This window comes from Cydia fagiglandana, chromosome 6 (assembly GCF_963556715.1).
Source record: "Cydia fagiglandana chromosome 6, ilCydFagi1.1, whole genome shotgun sequence".
NCBI classification, from domain to species: Eukaryota; Metazoa; Arthropoda; class Insecta; order Lepidoptera; family Tortricidae; genus Cydia; species Cydia fagiglandana.
The window spans coordinates 17,007,202-17,027,315 of record NC_085937.1 but is presented as its reverse complement, the minus strand read 5'-3'; the positions used below and the strand labels follow the sequence as shown (position 1 = coordinate 17,027,315).

Genomic DNA, 20,114 nt, shown 5'->3' with positions numbered 1-20,114 from the left:
TTACCTACTTACTTTTTAATAAAAAAAAATCTAGTATTGAAAGTAATCACGCCACCAACCACGCATATAACTGTAAGCGAGTAGGTATATAATAAAAACTGTTACTCTTTAGCACACCCCAGAACAATATTACTTTGTAATGACGCGAAATAATAACCTGCTAGCCAATTAGTGCTAACCCGTTGTTTACTTATAGTTTTTTTTAATTAAATCAAATTTCTTACCCTCCCACCGCGATGCGTGTGTGCGTGCGTGAAAAATACGCGAGATGCGTATTTTTGACCTGCAATTAATATTCTCACCAGATGCGTGCGTAAAAAATACGCAAGTAAGTGTAAGTGTTGTTAATAAGTGTTCACAATACTTATTAACTAGCACGTTATTATTTTAAGGCAAAACAAAGCAATAACGTTGTGTCATACATCAATATGAATCTCACATATAAGCTCGTATGCAAAATTATTAAAAAATGCTAATTATAAACAATGGAAATATTAACAATATTTTTTGCACTTAGACGGTTATCAACTTATCGCAATAATGCGGATAGAAATGCCGCTCTGATGTACGAGCGAGATAGCACTATGCACGTTTTTACCGGAGCATGGTGCGTACTCGCATCCAATGTGAAGAACGCTTCAAGATTTGTGCAAGCTTGTGGAGCGGGCTTTAGACTGGCCAGCAAATACCCGGCAGTAAAATTATGTGACAGCTTAAAACTGACACCTTACCTACTCGTATTTAATAGAGAAAATTGACAAATATGTATGGATACTAGATACTATACTATAAGAAAAACTTAAAATCAAATAATCCATTGAATTGGAATAAATAAGTAAGAACATATTTTGTACCTACATAATATAAAATGTGCATAAGCGACGACTTTTTTGATATGATCATCCAGAGGCAAAACAAAAATAAATTATTAAGAACATGTATGAACATATAAACAAACCGAACTGTGTATATTTATACGAACATCGACATCGATAACTTTTTTGATATGGTCCTCGCACTGTGGGCGAATAGCGCACCCGTACATGACTTTTACGCTAAGTAGATATCAACCTTATCTCATTTACATAAATCTGATTTTTGTACTAAACAATCCAAAAATCCTTGCGGAAACCGAAAATGTAAAATATATTGACATATATTATTACACAAAATAATACTTACCGATGATATGAAATGCCTCCATATCTAATATGTTTTGTCCCGCTAGTGTTTTTACACTCCAAAATGGAGCAGCACGGCATATTCGTAATTTTTACTGAAATCGTTTTCACATCTGACATGTCAAAAGCGCCATGCTGAACTGTCACACGACTGACAATAGTCTGTGCTGAAAGTGTATGCAGCTAACCATAATCTTGCCACACGCTATAGACATACGTTTCACTTCTATTACTTCTTTGTTTTGTGGTTTGAAGCTTGTTTCTATAAACAAGCGCCTAAGGCGTGTAAACCTAAAATAATTAATAGAAATAATCACACGCTTTTGATAAGCTTCGGTAGCTCAGTTGATTTGGCAAGAAGTTTCACGTTTGCCACGAACATTTTTTTTCAAATAGATTCCCCGTACGCGGGTTATTTTTCATATAAGTAATATAAAAAAAATAGGGCGCTAGGACAGTTCTCAAAACAGGCAATTAAACAGTTATATTTTTTTATTAAATACTTACTAAGGTATTATTTTATAACTTATTAAAGAAAAAAAAACTCATGTGAATCAGTTTTTGTGTCCACTGGCAACATGCTTTTAAATAATAATGTTACAATCGTTTCAAAACTGTTAGTTTTTATAAAATAATGTATAATTGTCAAGTCTAAAATATATTATATTTTATACGGAATCCTAGTTGTTAGAATAATTTTAATATGTATAAAGTTTGCTAGATTTTACACACCATTTGTTTTCAATTGAGCGAAACTTTTGCCTTTGCTCTTGTTCAAATTTCGTTTTATTACATCTTTTCGCATCGATAGTCGTTGTTCATTCGAACAAAAAATATTTATTGTTTTTAATATTATATTATCTTGAAATTGAGCATGTCACGGACTGATTTTTATTTATTTGGTTGAATAAACACTAACTCCCAATTTGGAACTAAAAAGTGTGTAAATTTCCGTTGCGTTACGAATTCGTTCTTTATACTGATAATCACTAATTGATAATATTCCTACATTGCTAGGTATATCTCGGCGATCTAAATTATATCTGGTTAAATAAAATAAAATGTCAAAGAAAAAATATATATAGGTTATATAAATATTTTAAGAAAGACATTACAAAACCAAGTTTGAGTCAAGCAAAGGTTCTTAACGACCAAATATTTTATTGAAAATATGAGATACGACTTCTCGTAAATAATTATACTTCAAGTAAGAATCAATATAAATGTTGTATAAAAACTTATAAACTAAAATTATACTACATTATACGACCAAATTATGTAGGTATTAAGAAATGTTATACGTTCCATTGTTTGACATGACTATACTTCCATCGAGCAAATACAAAAGTTTTCGTCCAAGTGGCAGTAATACGGTAATGGCGTTGTATTGCTAGTGATGTTCCTTTCTCCAGCGCTTAAATATTTCCGGGAAGGAACTGGAAACATTGTGGGGAAGAATCCTTTTACAACTGTCCCATACTTGCAAATACAAGTGGTTTATTCGCAGTAATATAGTTACAATGGTCTTAAAATACAAAATAGTTCTACATTTTACACCTTTTTTGCCGAGTGACTGTTAAAATAAAAAACTTAAAATTCTTGCTAAAACTAAATCTATCAAGCAACTAACTTCCTATCTATGCAAAAAGCGGCCAAGTGCGAGTCGGACTCGCCCATGAAGGGTTCCGTTCCAGCAAGTAACATAATAAAATTGCGATTTACGATTTATGACGTATTAAAAAAAAACTACTTACCAGATCTCGTTCAAACTAATTTTCGGTGGAAGTTTACGTGGTAATGGACATCATATATTTTTTTTAGATTTAACATTCTCTTATTTTAGAAGTTACAGGGGGGGGACACATTTTACCACTTTGGAAGTGTCTCTCGCGCAAACTATTCTGTTTATAAAAAAATGATATTAGAAACCTCAATATCATTTTTGAAGACCTATCCATAGACACGCCACACGTATGGGTTTGATGAAAAAAAAAATGAGTTTCAGTTCTAAGTATGGGGAACTTCCAAAATGTATGGTTTTTTTTTTCTATTTTTGTGTGAAAATCTTAATGCGGTTCACAGATTACATCTACTTACCAAGTTTCAAGAGTACCTATAGTTCTTATAGTTTCGGAGAAAAGTGGCTGTGACATACACGGACACACAGACAGACAGACAGACGGACAGACATGACGAATATAGATTATAGAAAGGTACCCTTATAGAAGGCCTCTTTTTTTAGGCCTTTTTTGGGCCTTATAGGGGGCCCTTATAGAAGGGTTCTGTTTTTTGCCATTTGGCTACGGAACCCTAAAAATAGGTTTTTTTTGTTACAAATATGGCTGAACTGACTCAGTAACGTTGCGTACACTGTTTGGCAATGGCAAAAATATTTCAGGTGTAGCAAATTATTAATTAAATATTCTGTAAAGTTTTTCTTTATTTAATTATTTTATGCAACCTATAAAGTACCCTTTAAGAAATGGAAAATTTCGTTCCCCTTACAAAAAACGTAACATATTTCCAAGATTTTTGCAATTTTGAATCTTTCCAATGACATGTCAGTAAGTATTTAACTTCTTAGGTAATTATACGGTTTAACTCAAGGTTGCGACATGTTTCGAAGAACCTAGGTTGCCATTTTCAAACACTAACAGTGCATAAAAACGCGAGTTACACCGTATAATTAGCCTAATAGTGTTGGTATGATTCACGACAGTTTAAAATCTAATGGTGCTCACACATTAAATATTTTAAAATGTTATGTAACATCGTGTGACAGGGATAACATAAGAAAACACTACAATTAGTATAATCACGCTGTCCCTGTCACAAGATGTTACATAACATTTTAAAATATTTAATGTGTGAGCACCATTAGATTTTAAACTGTCGTGAGTCATACCAACACTATTAGGCTAATTATACGGTGTAACTCGCGTTTTTATGCACTGTTAGTGTGTATATTGGGTCAGTATTGTGACGGGTAGGGCATAGCATTCTTTAATTATGTATTCACACATATTTACTAACATGTAGTTTTTTAAGTTTAGATATAAGTAGACTAACACAAATATGGATTGTAAAAAAAAATCTGGAATAAACAATTTTTTTTTTTATAAGTAATAGGTACCTTTAAACTAACAATAAAATTCTTGCTTATTTATATGAAAATATATTTCGGGGATCTCGGAAACGGCTCTAACGATTTCGATGAAATTTTCTATACGGGGGGTTTTCGGGGTCGAAAAATCGATCTAGCCAGGTCTTACTCGTTTCTCTGGGAAAACGCTCATTTTTGAGTTATTCTATGTTTTCCGAGCAAAACTCTGTCTCCCAGATATACCTCGTTTATACATTCAGCCGAAGTGAGCAGGGAAGTGGGCAGGACGAGTGTGTAAACACGATACATCTCATGCCACTGCCATTGCCACTCGCGCTGCCCGGCGCTCCCCAAAATGGCGGTTTTTTGTGCGGAAGTCACATTTTTTTTTAAATAACAGCCAGCACCACAAACTTCCTATCGAGGTCCTCCCTAACTATCAACTACACTAGGCACGTAAGATGGCCGCTGTCGCAAATTTCCACGCTATAAACTTATATTTCCTACGTAAACAAAATATTACTCGTAAATGCCCTTCAGCGCTGGTTTATATTCACTATTTCTTTATGTTCCCCACGTATCCAAGCGAAGGATAAGGCTGCAAAAGCTTCCTTTCGCTTGTTTTTAGGGTTCCGCACCCAAAGGGTAAAACGGCACCCTATTACTAAGACTCTGCTGTCCGTCCGTCCGTCCGTCTGTCAATAGGCTGTATCTCACGAACCGTGATAGATAGACAGTTGAAATTTTCACAGATGATGTATTTTTGTTGCCGCTATAACAAAAAATACTAAAAACAATAAAATAAAGATTTAAGTGGGGCTCCCATACAACAAACGTGATTTTTGACCGAAGTTAAGCAACGTCGGGCGGGGTCAGTACTTGGATGGGTGACTTTTTTTTGCCTTTTTTGCATTATGGTACGGAACCCTTCGTGCGCGAGTCCGACTCGCACTTTCCCGGTTATTATATCTTTACGAGAGCAGGTATAGAATACCTATTCACTGATTTATGCTTGTATTACTCAAGAATATTTCATAATGATATAGTATAATACGAATGGTGTTTAGATAAAACATCACTTGTAGGTATTTAACATAAATTGAAGACATCGCTACCGTTTAAAAAGTTTAAAAAATATACATTTTTTATTACAATTTATATACAGTGGTACTATTAAACGAAATTAATAACTAGCTTAAATCTAAAATAGGCCCCTGAGGCTTTGTATCGCAATGCTGATAACGTTGTGCGAGGTAGCCGCCAGCTCTTCGGTCACCAGTTACGTCAACCAGACGCTTCGCGATTTCTGCGAACAACTTATGCGCGCTGGGACCTCATGGACCTAGAGTTTCAACCCCAAATGGTACAAAATGATACTCTCTACCGAGGCTCTTATATTTGTTACGTTTTAAAATAATTTATTAGTAGGTATGTAGTTTATTTATTTATTTAACATGTATCTTATAACAATAAAAATTAATAATTAATTATATTTAATTTAAATACGGAAGTTCAAAATATTTGGTCTTAGAATCATTAATATGTACCTATAATAGTTATTCCAAAAGATTTTATATAAAATTGCCTCTAGAAATAGGTGACGTTTCCAAATTCATCTCGTATATTCTGTATTTTTTTATCAATCAACTGGAAATAGCCTTGTCAATGAATACTTGAGTGAAAAGTTGTGGCTGGGGCCGGAGTTTTACTCTGAAATAACAACGTTTGTTCGTGACAGCCTGAAATATAAACTAGTGGCGGTCTATTGACATTTATAGACAGTTCAATTTGAATATAAATAAAGGCCTGTGCACACCGGCTGCGTGTGCGTGACGTGCACGTGCGCGTGCAGCGCTGTAGTATACATACCCTTATGAGAGATGGCACATCGCGTGCGTGACGTGTGCGTGTGCGGCTCCAACATTTTAGCGCACGAACACGCGCACGTCACGCACACGCAAGCCGGTGTGGCTCGGCCTTAAAGGATGACTCTCGCTAGAACGATCCGTGTCCGGGCCGTAATAGCCTCCAACACTGCGTTTTCTATGACGGGTGATAGGTGATCACGTGATGCTTTCTATAGAAAACGAAGTTTCGGACGCCCCGGCCCTGACCCAAACCGGTCTAGCTTCTTATGACAGTAATTTCAAGTCTTTTTCTTATTCGCATGACTCATTTAAAATGTCCTTAGAGCGTTATTACATTCAAGCATAACATAGAAAAACATAGAACGTAGAGTTATACCAAGAAAAGTCTGCAGCGATTTTGATAGCCCACGCAGTAAAAGTGTCATTTATACGTCATATTTATAGCAGTTTGACGTTTAAAATAACACTTGCACTGCGTGGGCTATCAAAATCTCTGCATTGTTTGCTTGCTGGTCTAACTCCAAATACAATATCAAAAGTACATTCGCGATTTTCTTTCATTATTGTATTGTCAAGGAATGCCGGATCCAAAAACGACAATGGTTTATTTTGGCTATTGTTAAAAATCAGCGCAGCCGACGCCTAAACCGGAACCGAAAAGGTAAATGTATTCTTCCACCTCAATATAATAATGAGAAATAGAAAAAGAATTCGTGGTACAGTCATTATCGATGAAATTTGACGCCTGCCTCCCTTAGTAATAAGAATGGGGGGAAAGGTCCACTTCTGGGTAATTCTCAACGAGTAAGTATTATAGACGAAAAGTTTTTTTTAACTTTTACTAGCGACCCGCGACGGGCTAACAAATTAGGTATACGTATACACCTAAACTTTACTCTATTTATAAGTGAAGACCGCATGAAAATCCGTTCAGTAGAATCGTTCAGCGAACATACAAACACACAAAGAGACTGACGCGACGGGGGACTTTGTTTTTAAGGTGTAGTGATACTGCGATAGTGCTTAACAAAGCGAGCCTCCTGCCTTGTGGTAAGAGATTATTACGAATTGTACGTATTATTGTAAGTGCTCAAGACGCTATAGCATCTTTCACCACTAATAGTAGGAAAAAGGCAAATGCACTTATTTCTTATTTTAAGAGGAGGTTTTAGCTAAGTATCTACTTATATTTTTTGACGGTATTTACATTATTAATACTGAAATTCTTGTTTTTAAAGTAGGCTTTTTTAGATTGTTTTAGTGTATCAACTACGTACTTACTTAAAATATTATTGTAAAAAATCTACGGCTTAATTTTATTGTAATAAATGAAAACACATAAATATTTTTGCACAAACTAAATAGGAATATATATCCTTGTACGTTGTTCATAAGAATCGCCCAGCTACATAATGAGGCAAAAAGAGCGAACACAATGACAAAAAACATTGGACACATGTAGAAAGTTACAGAAGTGCGTGTTACGTTTCTCCCTTTGTTTATTTCTACTCGTATTACAATGTGTAGTCGTGTGTATCTTTTTACACGTGTATATCTGAGTGACATACCTTAATTTATAACACACGTTCATGAATAAGGCATGTTATATTCACAGAGTTCATAGACATTCTGATGTAGGAACACTAATAACAAAACTTTCGGCCAGATACGAACAATGCTTGTAAGAAGTCACAGCGGTAGGATACCGATTTGTCAGTGTCTGATATTTCTCAAACCATAAACTGTCACTTTTGGCATTGACAGTTAAGTGTGGCATGGTACGAAATGAAGTGAAAGTCGCGCGTGACATGCGAGCCAATCACCAAGACGATCATCAATGTCACGTTCTGTTCAGAACCATAACAAATTGTATTCATAACCCTCCTTTTGCGTTGCCGTAGTCGGGTAAAAATTTAAGTTGACATCAGGGAAAGCTTATTTATTTTTGCTATGGTATAGCCGGTCAAACAACTTTGTCAGTAGAAAAAGGCGCGAAGCTTAAATTTTGTATGGGACGATAGCCCCTCGTGCTTATATTTTTTAATTTGTCGCTCTTTTCGACTGATGGAAATGGCTTGACCAGACTATACATGCATTTAGACTATACATATTTGTAAAATTGTTATTTTGTATCGTTGCGTTTATTTTTCAAATTAATTAACTAACCGATATTAAACTTTCGTGAGACATATTTTAAATTCAAGTAAGTGAAACGCTTGTCGTGTAAACAATTTAATTAACTAACCCATGAAAACTTGAATATAAGTTTAATTTTACAAGAAGTTCAAGTAATGAAGGCCACAATACTCGAGGAGGACCAAAGCTAGATAAATACATGGAATCCAGCCCATCGACACCCCATACTTTGATAAATTAAGAACGTACTTGTTACCAACATTGAGGGATAGAAATAATCTTATCGAATTTAAATTACTGCTATTGCATTTTGGTGGCACATACCATACTTGCTTTTAACATAGACGTATTATACTTACTTTTCTTTAGGTTGGTATGATTGGTAGTAAAACGTCAAACGTCATTTAAATTGTCGTGAACGTGGAAATATGTGGTTATTTTTTATTGTAATTGGTAAAATAACTTTAGCTGTTATTTAAATGGGGGCCAAATCTTTAAGGAAATGTGAAGTTTGTAGTGGGTGTGCAAGAAGACTAACTACTGACGCATTTTTGGCCAAATTTCCACTTGATCCGAACAGGTCGGTAAACTGATGTTTGTATGCAATATTTTCATTTTTTACTTTGAGTCGTTAACAGTTACTAATTTAATTAGTTTTAGTCGTGTACAATCCATGATTAAAACGAAAATATTTTGTGAATAAAGTATTTTTAAGTAAAAAACTAAGTAACCTATGACACGAATAGTGTACGACCAATATATCGATAATCTCTTTATTTCAGATGTCGATTATGGGCAAAGCTGAGGAAAAGGAAATGAGGATTTGGCGTATTTATTTACCTATTCAAAAGCTGAATGGAAACAAGTTCATTTGTGGAAATCATTCTCCATCCAGTGCCTTCAATAAAAAGGGACCAGATTAAAAAAGAATGCGCGCGAATTCAGCATATTGTAATATGCCTACTTGAATAATAAACTATGTTATTTTTATCATGTAAAATAAAATTGTTTATATATATAATGTTCTTTTATTTTATTAATCCACGTGATTCTCAAAATGTACTGTTACAGTAGTACAGTAGGTAAATACAGCAGCACGTATCGCACATTTATCGATATCGATAAACAGTAGGTACTGGAAGTGTCGAGCCCTAGCGTTGTTTTTTTTTTGTGTTGGTAGTATTGTGTGTGGTTTTTTTTTTAACAATTATGGCCTGGTTGCGAGATCTTTAAGCCTGTATTTGGTGTGTTGGGATATGTACGTTCATAATTCGGTTCGAGGATTGTTCGAGAGTGCCGACTCTTAAAACGTAGTGATTATATGCTCTTTGCATGGAATCTTTGAAAAGCTTTGCGTTGGCCTCTAGAGCAAGGCCTGTTCACTTCCTAAGAAAGTTATGTCCCCAAATAATTACGCATGTGTGCGCCTGAAGCTTCTATGTGTGCGTTGGCCTCCGAGAAAAAGTTGCGAGTAATAAAAATAAAACATTTTTCTACAGCAACATTGCTCCCAACTCTGATTTAAATTATCACGAATTTTATACATAATTAATCATAAAACGGGACTTAAAACGCTTAAAACTTAATTACACGCGATTAAGTTTTATTATGAATATTTGCTTCCAACTGTCTTTATCAATGTTCATAAAATATATGGAGGGTAGGTACGTCTACCCACCATAATAAAAAATATATTTGTCAATGACTCTGTCCAACTGCTGTGGTTAAAGTTCATAACGAAAATTTTATTTATCAAATCTTTAAATAATAAATACAACGTAGCGGTACAACCACTTAAGACTGTAAGTCTGTACCTACATAGATTACAGCAATGCACATAGAAAATGTGCTAAATGCGGAGCAACGGCTGTTGAAGCAGCCAGAGTGAAATTTATACAGCTTTAGTGGGTTCAGAAGGAACCGAGTTATAACGCATCTGGAAAGCGTATTAATTAACCGTGAAGTGTTAACCGACAAGTTGGAAATCTGTGTAAAATGCCGTGTGTAAAGTGTAGTGTATCTGTGTGTAAAGTGTAATAGGTAGGCATGCCTAATGTTATTTGTATAATACTGAAAACTTTGTGAATGCACTTTATTAATGTCTATTTTTTATTAAGTTGCCAGTTGCCAGTTTTCAGTGTATATTTCTATAAGTAAAACATTTTTTTAATAAATAATACAATATTATAAATATAAACATGACTTTTATTTAAATCAATTGATAATACCACAAACAAGGGTTTATTTGCATCTTTCATATATTTCGTGATATGAAGATAACAAATATGTTTATTAACAGAATTACTATATACCTATAATACCAATACCCGCCAGGCTAAACCGGTTGTCAACTTTAGTGTTTGGTACACAACGAAGGCGCTACTAGTATAAACGTATAAACGTTTGGGGACATTTTTTTGTATGGAGTTATCGTTCTTCTCCTAGTGAGTATTATATTCTTTGCTCTAGAGGCTAGCGGTGTGCTTGCACTATATTCCGTAGCTACAAAAGCTTCGAAATTCATTATTACCTAGGTACAATACAAGCCAGGATTATTGTCTCAGGTAAGCAATGCACACTGTATAGCCTGTCTTTGCGGGCGTGACCACTGTTACAAGCCGTATTTCGCTTCGGAAAAGCAAATATTTGGTCTAAATCCGCAATACAGATGGACAACTGGCAGACGCTTGTTTGTAACACTGCTTGCTGCTTGCACAGCTTGTCTGCCCCGCTTGTAGCCCTGATGTGTTTCCATTTCAAGAGGAGACTGGTTCTAACGGATTTTGGAAATCATAACATTATTAAAGCGAAGTAACCTCGCTACCTTTTTAAGTGAACTGGCCGCGTAACCAAGATGCCAATCGCTCACGCTCCGTAGCGATCGAAACGCAACTGTCACTGTCGCAATAATATGGAAGAGTGATAGAGAGACATAAAGCTTTTCGTTGTCGAAGCGATTGCGATTGTAACCTTGGCTTGGCCGGCTGAATGGATCACATAAGGGACAAAATACAAAGAAGCCTAAAGAAGAATTTAATAGCTTTTAGTTTCGCTTTACTGATACCGTACTGATACCATAGGTTCAAAGCCCCGCTTGTAGGTACTTGACAATTAATGGATAGAGTATACGAAATCTCCTTGGACACTTACTCGTACCTAAAGAGTTTTCGGAGAAAGGAAGATGAAAGCTTATGTTCGGTATACTTAGAAAGTGTATGTCGTCGGGTGACAAGCAAAAGTCACTAACTAACACCATTGAAATTATTGGACAATAAACCGTGTTACAAGTGTAATAAAGTGCATTGTTACTTTAATTTTTTGATAGTACTTAGTGACTTTTGTTTGTCACGCGACGATGTCACTTTGTAACAGGCTATATTGGTGTTTTGGTTTTTAAGAGCTATGGACTATCAGTGGTACTCACGGTTCGTGGGTCTGACGCTGTATTGTCACACTACACGTCTGTGATATTCCTAAAAATCTATTTAATAACTGAAATTAATTTTAGACAGGGAGAATGAGAAGTAATGGGCGCCAGCACGCTGTAAAGCGTACAGAAAGGTAAAAATAAGATGAGAAAAAGAAAACTATTGTTTAAGCTCGAGACAATTAAATATAATATCAATGTTTCACACAAAAACAGTAGTACACTAAGGCAGTACAGAAAATAACCTTATGCTATTATTATACTAAGAACACTATGCTATCGGACTGGTTACGCAGTCTCAGTTAAAGTTTATTAAGTCTATACACTAATTATGCACTGAGCACTTGAAGTTTATTAAGAGGCCACTATTGCGTGAAGCTAATTATAGTCTATTGATTAGTAGCACACCTAAATCACGTGTCTATAGTAAGAGGCAGCCTGGCTGTGATCACATGTCACGCCAGAGGCGCATAGGTGGCAGCACACAAGTCGCGGTGACACGTGCCGAAACCGTCAGCCACGTGTCCAAGTGACCGCCTATCTACCACGCCCGCGTCGCGATGCGCAACAAGAATCACGAGCTCGAAAGAGCCAATAACAAATTAGATCTGACCACACCTGAGTCATGTGTCCGTAGCAGAAGCCGGTGAAGCCGTGGCCACGTGTTGCTCCAATAGCTCACGGGGGCAGCACACAAGTCGCGATGACACACGTCGAAACCGTCGAGGCGTGCGTCCAGGTGGCTGACCAAACTCACAAGCCACAGTCGCGATGAGCAGCACGAAGCTCCAGCCCAAGGTCCTCAGCAACACCCAGCGCCGACACGTGCCCGAAGAAAAAGCCCAGGGTAGGGACCGGCATTAAAGCTAAAGGGAAAAAAAACCACATATTGAAACCCAATATAAAAAAAAAGGATTGATTCTCCACTGAAATCAACTGGACAGTTACTAATCTAACACACCGATCTGGCATTTACAGGAAAACCTACAAATTGGCTATGCGGTCATCCGACACACATGGGCAAGGACAAAAAAAAGGTTACATTTCCTACAATAAAATCGCAAATGCTTACCCGGATTTCAAGTGAAGCGATTGATGCTACACTGCTGACATTTATAAAAAAATATTTCTTTAAGAATTCCCTACAGGAATTTAATGTAGGACGCCATATTGTTCTGTTTGCTGTAACAAAGAAATGTAAAATCAGTAAAAACGAACGTTATAAAAACCGGGCTATATTTCTGTAAAGATTTGCGCTGTGGCTCACCTTGCTACATAAAGTGGAGATGTATTTCCATATTTTACTGGGATGGCTCCCGTACAAAGCGACCAGAGAAGATCTGCACCAACTTCCTCACATGGCTGCGGAAATCTCAGTGACTTGATCACGTTCGACAATCAATTTCCTCTCCTGTCACTTTTTTCAAACAAAAACCCACGCTCAGAGCCAAGGAATTTTGCCAGGCATTGCAAACGATGTCCCAAACAATATTTGAAAATTATAATATTAAAAGACCAACGATACCGAGTACTAATATTTTTGAAGAATTAAACCTAAATATTTCAACCATTAAAGAAAATATTTAATACTAAATAAGAACCATAAAGTTTCCTAGAGCAACAGCTCGCGACCAAGTGTGGTAGTGCCTCGCTGTGCGAATAGATGGCGCTGAAGACAATCCTGTACCTGTTTTATTACAATGTCGCTGTGAGTATGGAACTAAAAAAAAAAGAATATACTTTAGTTACGTTTGAAACGTAACATTACCACCCAACTTAGATAAAAAAAAATGTTAATGTTAGTGAAACATTTTTTTTTAAACATGTAATTAACTATATTGGCTATGCCATGAGGTTTACACAATCCTAACTATTAAGTTAAACTATGTTTATAACTAACATGCAAGAAAACTATCGACTAGTGAGAGATTGGGAGAGTAAATCTCGGCGGTGCAGCGAGCGAAGAATAATTCTAGGCGGGGTGCACGTCCGAGTTTTTGCCTACTCCACAACCACTAAAAGCTAAGAGTAGACTGCAGAAACGCCAGAACGTGGCGTATGGACAGGAAGAAAACGACATTTCAACCTTATCGACTCCATGGAGGCGTGCAGCAGAAGAACACGAACTCCCCATGCACGGACCGCAAGCGAGAATCCAATGCATGACATTAAGTAGACCACGAGTTAGCAGTCAAATGCATTCCTAATTAAAAGAAACTACAAAAATATTCTAAGTGTCGAAACCAGTGACACATTTTACCCCTCTCTCCCCTATTGTACCAAATGTGCAGAAGCACACCGAAGACTATCGTCCCCTTTTAGAGATACAAAGAGAAGCATCCAGAGTAAACTATTTTATCAAAATATAGAGTTACGTAAGTATATGTCCTTAAGAATTTGTCTCAACAGAAGTGAAAACAATTTCCCATACACTGTTTATAGAGAGAGAAACAGTGCACAACAAACAGAACGTACCTACCCAGAAAACTTCAACTTCTAATTAAAGTTTAAAGTCATTATAAAAAATTAGAGTTTCTAAAAGAGATGGGCACTAAATTGCCCCAGTCTCCCCTTTTCTATTCTCAATATGTGTCAGAACACACCATAAAATTATTTCCATAATATAGAACACAAGAACTAACACTTGAACACAGATCCAATTAAGTTTTAAGTGAAACGGAACGCATACCGCTTGACGTGTAGGCTTCCCATTCCAAAAGGTCGTAAGCGCCAAAGGAATTGAAAATGGAGGTTATCTACGAGTGCATAATGAAAAATTTCGCTCCAGATGGGATTGAAACTTCATCCAATGTTCAAGGGAACATGGATTGACAATTCACTGCACTTATAATCACCATTTTCACTTCACAAAGCACTGATTCATCACTTTGTTAGATGCACTAGACCAACCTTAAATGCAGAACCAGCTGACGCACTAAGCATCCAAAAGACGAAGTCACATCCAAGAAGACTCGTTGACAACGAAACCTCGATGTCAATAAGCAACAGCGAGCAAGCAAACAAGCCGCAAGCAAGCAAGTCATAAGCCAGCAGTATCTTCATTGCCTGTAACCAGCCATAGAAGAAATCAAAGCGAAATCCAGCATAACAAAAACACTTTATTGGGTTATGGTGAAAATCAAACATAACAAAGACACTTTATTAGGTTATGTGAACTAAAGTCAAGTCCAGGATAATCTAAACAGTGGGCTCCGTGCCAAACTATTTAAGCATGTAGTGTCATAATAAAGTAACTAAATAACTTGCTTTGTTGTTTTATTTCACAACCATGTTCATGGAACATTTAGATAGCAAAGTTATCCAGTGTCAGTGACCCTAACCTAAAAATATTTAAAGTAAATAACATTTACAAGAGAAAACAGGTATTTGTACTTTGCAGAGAGGCAATAGTACAGCGTTCATTTTAGAACAATAGAAATACCTGTGCAACATTCCTTTGTTGAACATTGCCCAAATTAAAAGATAAGTTTCTTAAGATAATACCTATAGTAGTAACATCTATAGAGTCTGTGCGGAAAGAGAAGAGTCGTGGCAGAAACGGGAACTAACATTTTAAATTTTATATGGCAATCAAACCTTTGACACCTTGTCATGTAAAAAGTAAACAAACTTCTGTCATTGTATATTTATTAACAAAAACCGCAAGTTTTATGTATAAAATATTTTCAAAACACGATAAAACCGTACATAAAACCACAAGGAAAATTATATTTAACATTGTTCGGTTTTGTCAGCGGGAAGAAAACGGCTAAAAGCCGACTATCGACTTACAAAAAGTCGCGGAACGTGTTTCCGCTATTCGCGGGTATTGATGTTGTATTTAATATTAAATAATTACCTATTTAATAAGCCCCCTAAGTAACTTGTCTCCGGTACATAATCGGTAAGTATATTTATTCAAAATATATTAATTTTCATAAATATGCAGGTCATTCATGGTCTTTAAAATAACTGACAAATAGTCTTGATACTTGCCATTTTATGCATATTTATATGTAATTTTTTTTTCAGGATTGTGTAAAAGTACCTACGGTATCTCGAATAAAAGACCGCTAAGTAGGTGATATGCAAGAATTCGTAATCTACGTGCCGGATTCAAGCACATCCAGTTCAGATGAAGATAGTTCTATGAGTGTCCCTGGTTGTTCTGAAGCTAGCTCAAACATAAGTGACATTGAATATTTTAATTCAGACTTCGATTACAAAGAATAAAACTTTTTCTAATAAAATATTTCTTTATTTGTAGGTTCTGTTAGTTATGAAATTATATTTCATATTTAGCAGTGACTTTTTGGTGAAGTAAAATATCGTGAGATGAGAGAACCGAACATATCCCAATAAGGCCTACCTACTTAGGGGCGATCCATTAATTACGTCACACGTTTAGGGGGTGGAAGGGGGTCAAGAAAATGTGACATGTTGTGACATAGGGGAGGGGGGGAGTCACAAACATTGTGACGTCACTTTAACTTCATCAATATTCATCAGTAACCGAAAATTAATTTATATTTTTTTAATCGCTGTACATTTAAATAATGTGGTACTCACGGTTCGTGGGTCTGACGCTGTATTGTCACACTACACGTCTGTGATATTCCTAAAAATCTATTTAATAACTGAAATTAATTTTAGACAGGGAGAATGAGAAGTAATGGGCGCCAGCACGCTGTAAAGCGTACAGAAAGGTAAAAATAAGATGAGAAAAAGAAAACTATTGTTTAAGCTCGAGACAATTAAATATAATATCAATGTTTCACACAAAAACAGTAGTACACTAAGGCAGTACAGAAAATAACCTTATGCTATTATTATACTAAGAACACTATGCTATCGGACTGGTTACGCAGTCTCAGTTAAAGTTTATTAAGTCTATACACTAATTATGCACTGAGCACTTGAAGTTTATTAAGAGGCCACTATTGCGTGAAGCTAATTATAGTCTATTGATTAGTAGCACACCTAAATCACGTGTCTATAGTAAGAGGCAGCCTGGCTGTGATCACATGTCACGCCAGAGGCGCATAGGTGGCAGCACACAAGTCGCGGTGACACGTGCCGAAACCGTCAGCCACGTGTCCAAGTGACCGCCTATCTACCACGCCCGCGTCGCGATGCGCAACAAGAATCACGAGCTCGAAAGAGCCAATAACAAATTAGATCTGACCACACCTGAGTCATGTGTCCGTAGCAGAAGCCGGTGAAGCCGTGGCCACGTGTTGCTCCAATAGCTCACGGGGGCAGCACACAAGTCGCGATGACACACGTCGAAACCGTCGAGGCGTGCGTCCAGGTGGCTGACCAAACTCACAAGCCACAGTCGCGATGAGCAGCACGAAGCTCCAGCCCAAGGTCCTCAGCAACACCCAGCGCCGACACGTGCCCGAAGAAAAAGCCCAGGGTAGGGACCGGCATTAAAGCTAAAGGGAAAAAAAACCACATATTGAAACCCAATATAAAAAAAAAGGATTGATTCTCCACTGAAATCAACTGGACAGTTACTAATCTAACACACCGATCTGGCATTTACAGGAAAACCTACAAATTGGCTATGCGGTCATCCGACACACATGGGCAAGGACAAAAAAAAGGTTACATTTCCTACAATAAAATCGCAAATGCTTACCCGGATTTCAAGTGAAGCGATTGATGCTACACTGCTGACATTTATAAAAAAATATTTCTTTAAGAATTCCCTACAGGAATTTAATGTAGGACGCCATATTGTTCTGTTTGCTGTAACAAAGAAATGTAAAATCAGTAAAAACGAACGTTATAAAAACCGGGCTATATTTCTGTAAAGATTTGCGCTGTGGCTCACCTTGCTACATAAAGTGGAGATGTATTTCCATATTTTACTGGGATGGCTCCCGTACAAAGCGACCAGAGAAGATCTGCACCAACTTCCTCACATGGCTGCGGAAATCTCAGTGACTTGATCACGTTCGACAATCAATTTCCTCTCCTGTCACTTTTTTCAAACAAAAACCCACGCTCAGAGCCAAGGAATTTTGCCAGGCATTGCAAACGATGTCCCAAACAATATTTGAAAATTATAATATTAAAAGACCAACGATACCGAGTACTAATATTTTTGAAGAATTAAACCTAAATATTTCAACCATTAAAGAAAATATTTAATACTAAATAAGAACCATAAAGTTTCCTAGAGCAACAGCTCGCGACCAAGTGTGGTAGTGCCTCGCTGTGCGAATAGATGGCGCTGAAGACAATCCTGTACCTGTTTTATTACAATGTCGCTGTGAGTATGGAACTAAAAAAAAAAGAATATACTTTAGTTACGTTTGAAACGTAACATTACCACCCAACTTAGATAAAAAAAAATGTTAATGTTAGTGAAACATTTTTTTTTAAACATGTAATTAACTATATTGGCTATGCCATGAGGTTTACACAATCCTAACTATTAAGTTAAACTATGTTTATAACTAACATGCAAGAAAACTATCGACTAGTGAGAGATTGGGAGAGTAAATCTCGGCGGTGCAGCGAGCGAAGAATAATTCTAGGCGGGGTGCACGTCCGAGTTTTTGCCTACTCCACAACCACTAAAAGCTAAGAGTAGACTGCAGAAACGCCAGAACGTGGCGTATGGACAGGAAGAAAACGACATTTCAACCTTATCGACTCCATGGAGGCGTGCAGCAGAAGAACACGAACTCCCCATGCACGGACCGCAAGCGAGAATCCAATGCATGACATTAAGTAGACCACGAGTTAGCAGTCAAATGCATTCCTAATTAAAAGAAACTACAAAAATATTCTAAGTGTCGAAACCAGTGACACATTTTACCCCTCTCTCCCCTATTGTACCAAATGTGCAGAAGCACACCGAAGACTATCGTCCCCTTTTAGAGATACAAAGAGAAGCATCCAGAGTAAACTATTTTATCAAAATATAGAGTTACGTAAGTATATGTCCTTAAGAATTTGTCTCAACAGAAGTGAAAACAATTTCCCATACACTGTTTATAGAGAGAGAAACAGTGCACAACAAACAGAACGTACCTACCCAGAAAACTTCAACTTCTAATTAAAGTTTAAAGTCATTATAAAAAATTAGAGTTTCTAAAAGAGATGGGCACTAAATTGCCCCAGTCTCCCCTTTTCTATTCTCAATATGTGTCAGAACACACCATAAAATTATTTCCATAATATAGAACACAAGAACTAACACTTGAACACAGATCCAATTAAGTTTTAAGTGAAACGGAACGCATACCGCTTGACGTGTAGGCTTCCCATTCCAAAAGGTCGTAAGCGCCAAAGGAATTGAAAATGGAGGTTATCTACGAGTGCATAATGAAAAATTTCGCTCCAGATGGGATTGAAACTTCATCCAATGTTCAAGGGAACATGGATTGACAATTCACTGCACTTATAATCACCATTTTCACTTCACAAAGCACTGATTCATCACTTTGTTAGATGCACTAGACCAACCTTAAATGCAGAACCAGCTGACGCACTAAGCATCCAAAAGACGAAGTCACATCCAAGAAGACTCGTTGACAACGAAACCTCGATGTCAATAAGCAACAGCGAGCAAGCAAACAAGCCGCAAGCAAGCAAGTCATAAGCCAGCAGTATCTTCATTGCCTGTAACCAGCCATAGAAGAAATCAAAGCGAAATCCAGCATAACAAAAACACTTTATTGGGTTATGGTGAAAATCAAACATAACAAAGACACTTTATTAGGTTATGTGAACTAAAGTCAAGTCCAGGATAATCTAAACAGTGGGCTCCGTGCCAAACTATTTAAGCATGTAGTGTCATAATAAAGTAACTAAATAACTTGCTTTGTTGTTTTATTTCACAACCATGTTCATGGAACATTTAGATAGCAAAGTTATCCAGTGTCAGTGACCCTAACCTAAAAATATTTAAAGTAAATAACATTTACAAGAGAAAACAGGTATTTGTACTTTGCAGAGAGGCAATAGTACAGCGTTCATTTTAGAACAATAGAAATACCTGTGCAACATTCCTTTGTTGAACATTGCCCAAATTAAAAGATAAGTTTCTTAAGATAATACCTATAGTAGTAACATCTATAGAGTCTGTGCGGAAAGAGAAGAGTCGTGGCAGAAACGGGAACTAACATTTTAAATTTTATATGGCAATCAAACCTTTGACACCTTGTCATGTAAAAAGTAAACAAACTTCTGTCATTGTATATTTATTAACAAAAACCGCAAGTTTTATGTATAAAATATTTTCAAAACACGATAAAACCGTACATAAAACCACAAGGAAAATTATATTTAACATTGTTCGGTTTTGTCAGCGGGAAGAAAACGGCTAAAAGCCGACTATCGACTTACAAAAAGTCGCGGAACGTGTTTCCGCTATTCGCGGG

General features: G+C 36.6%; 1 protein-coding gene and 2 long non-coding RNA genes across 4 annotated transcripts in view; all 3 read left to right on the top strand.

Moving 5' to 3' along the window:
* The window catches only part of LOC134665422 (cell adhesion molecule DSCAM-like), a 123,159-nt gene that overhangs the window by 31,595 nt on the left and 71,450 nt on the right, over positions 1-20,114 (top strand). The gene's annotated exons all lie outside the window — the stretch shown is intronic.
* Positions 14,438-14,981, top strand: LOC134665613 (uncharacterized). The gene is made up of 2 exons (XR_010098398.1): positions 14,438-14,841; positions 14,882-14,981. It is a non-coding gene; the product is annotated as an uncharacterized LOC134665613 (long non-coding RNA).
* On the top strand, positions 19,010-19,553 carry LOC134665611 (uncharacterized). Its single transcript, XR_010098397.1, has 2 exons — positions 19,010-19,413; positions 19,454-19,553. It is a non-coding gene; the product is annotated as an uncharacterized LOC134665611 (long non-coding RNA).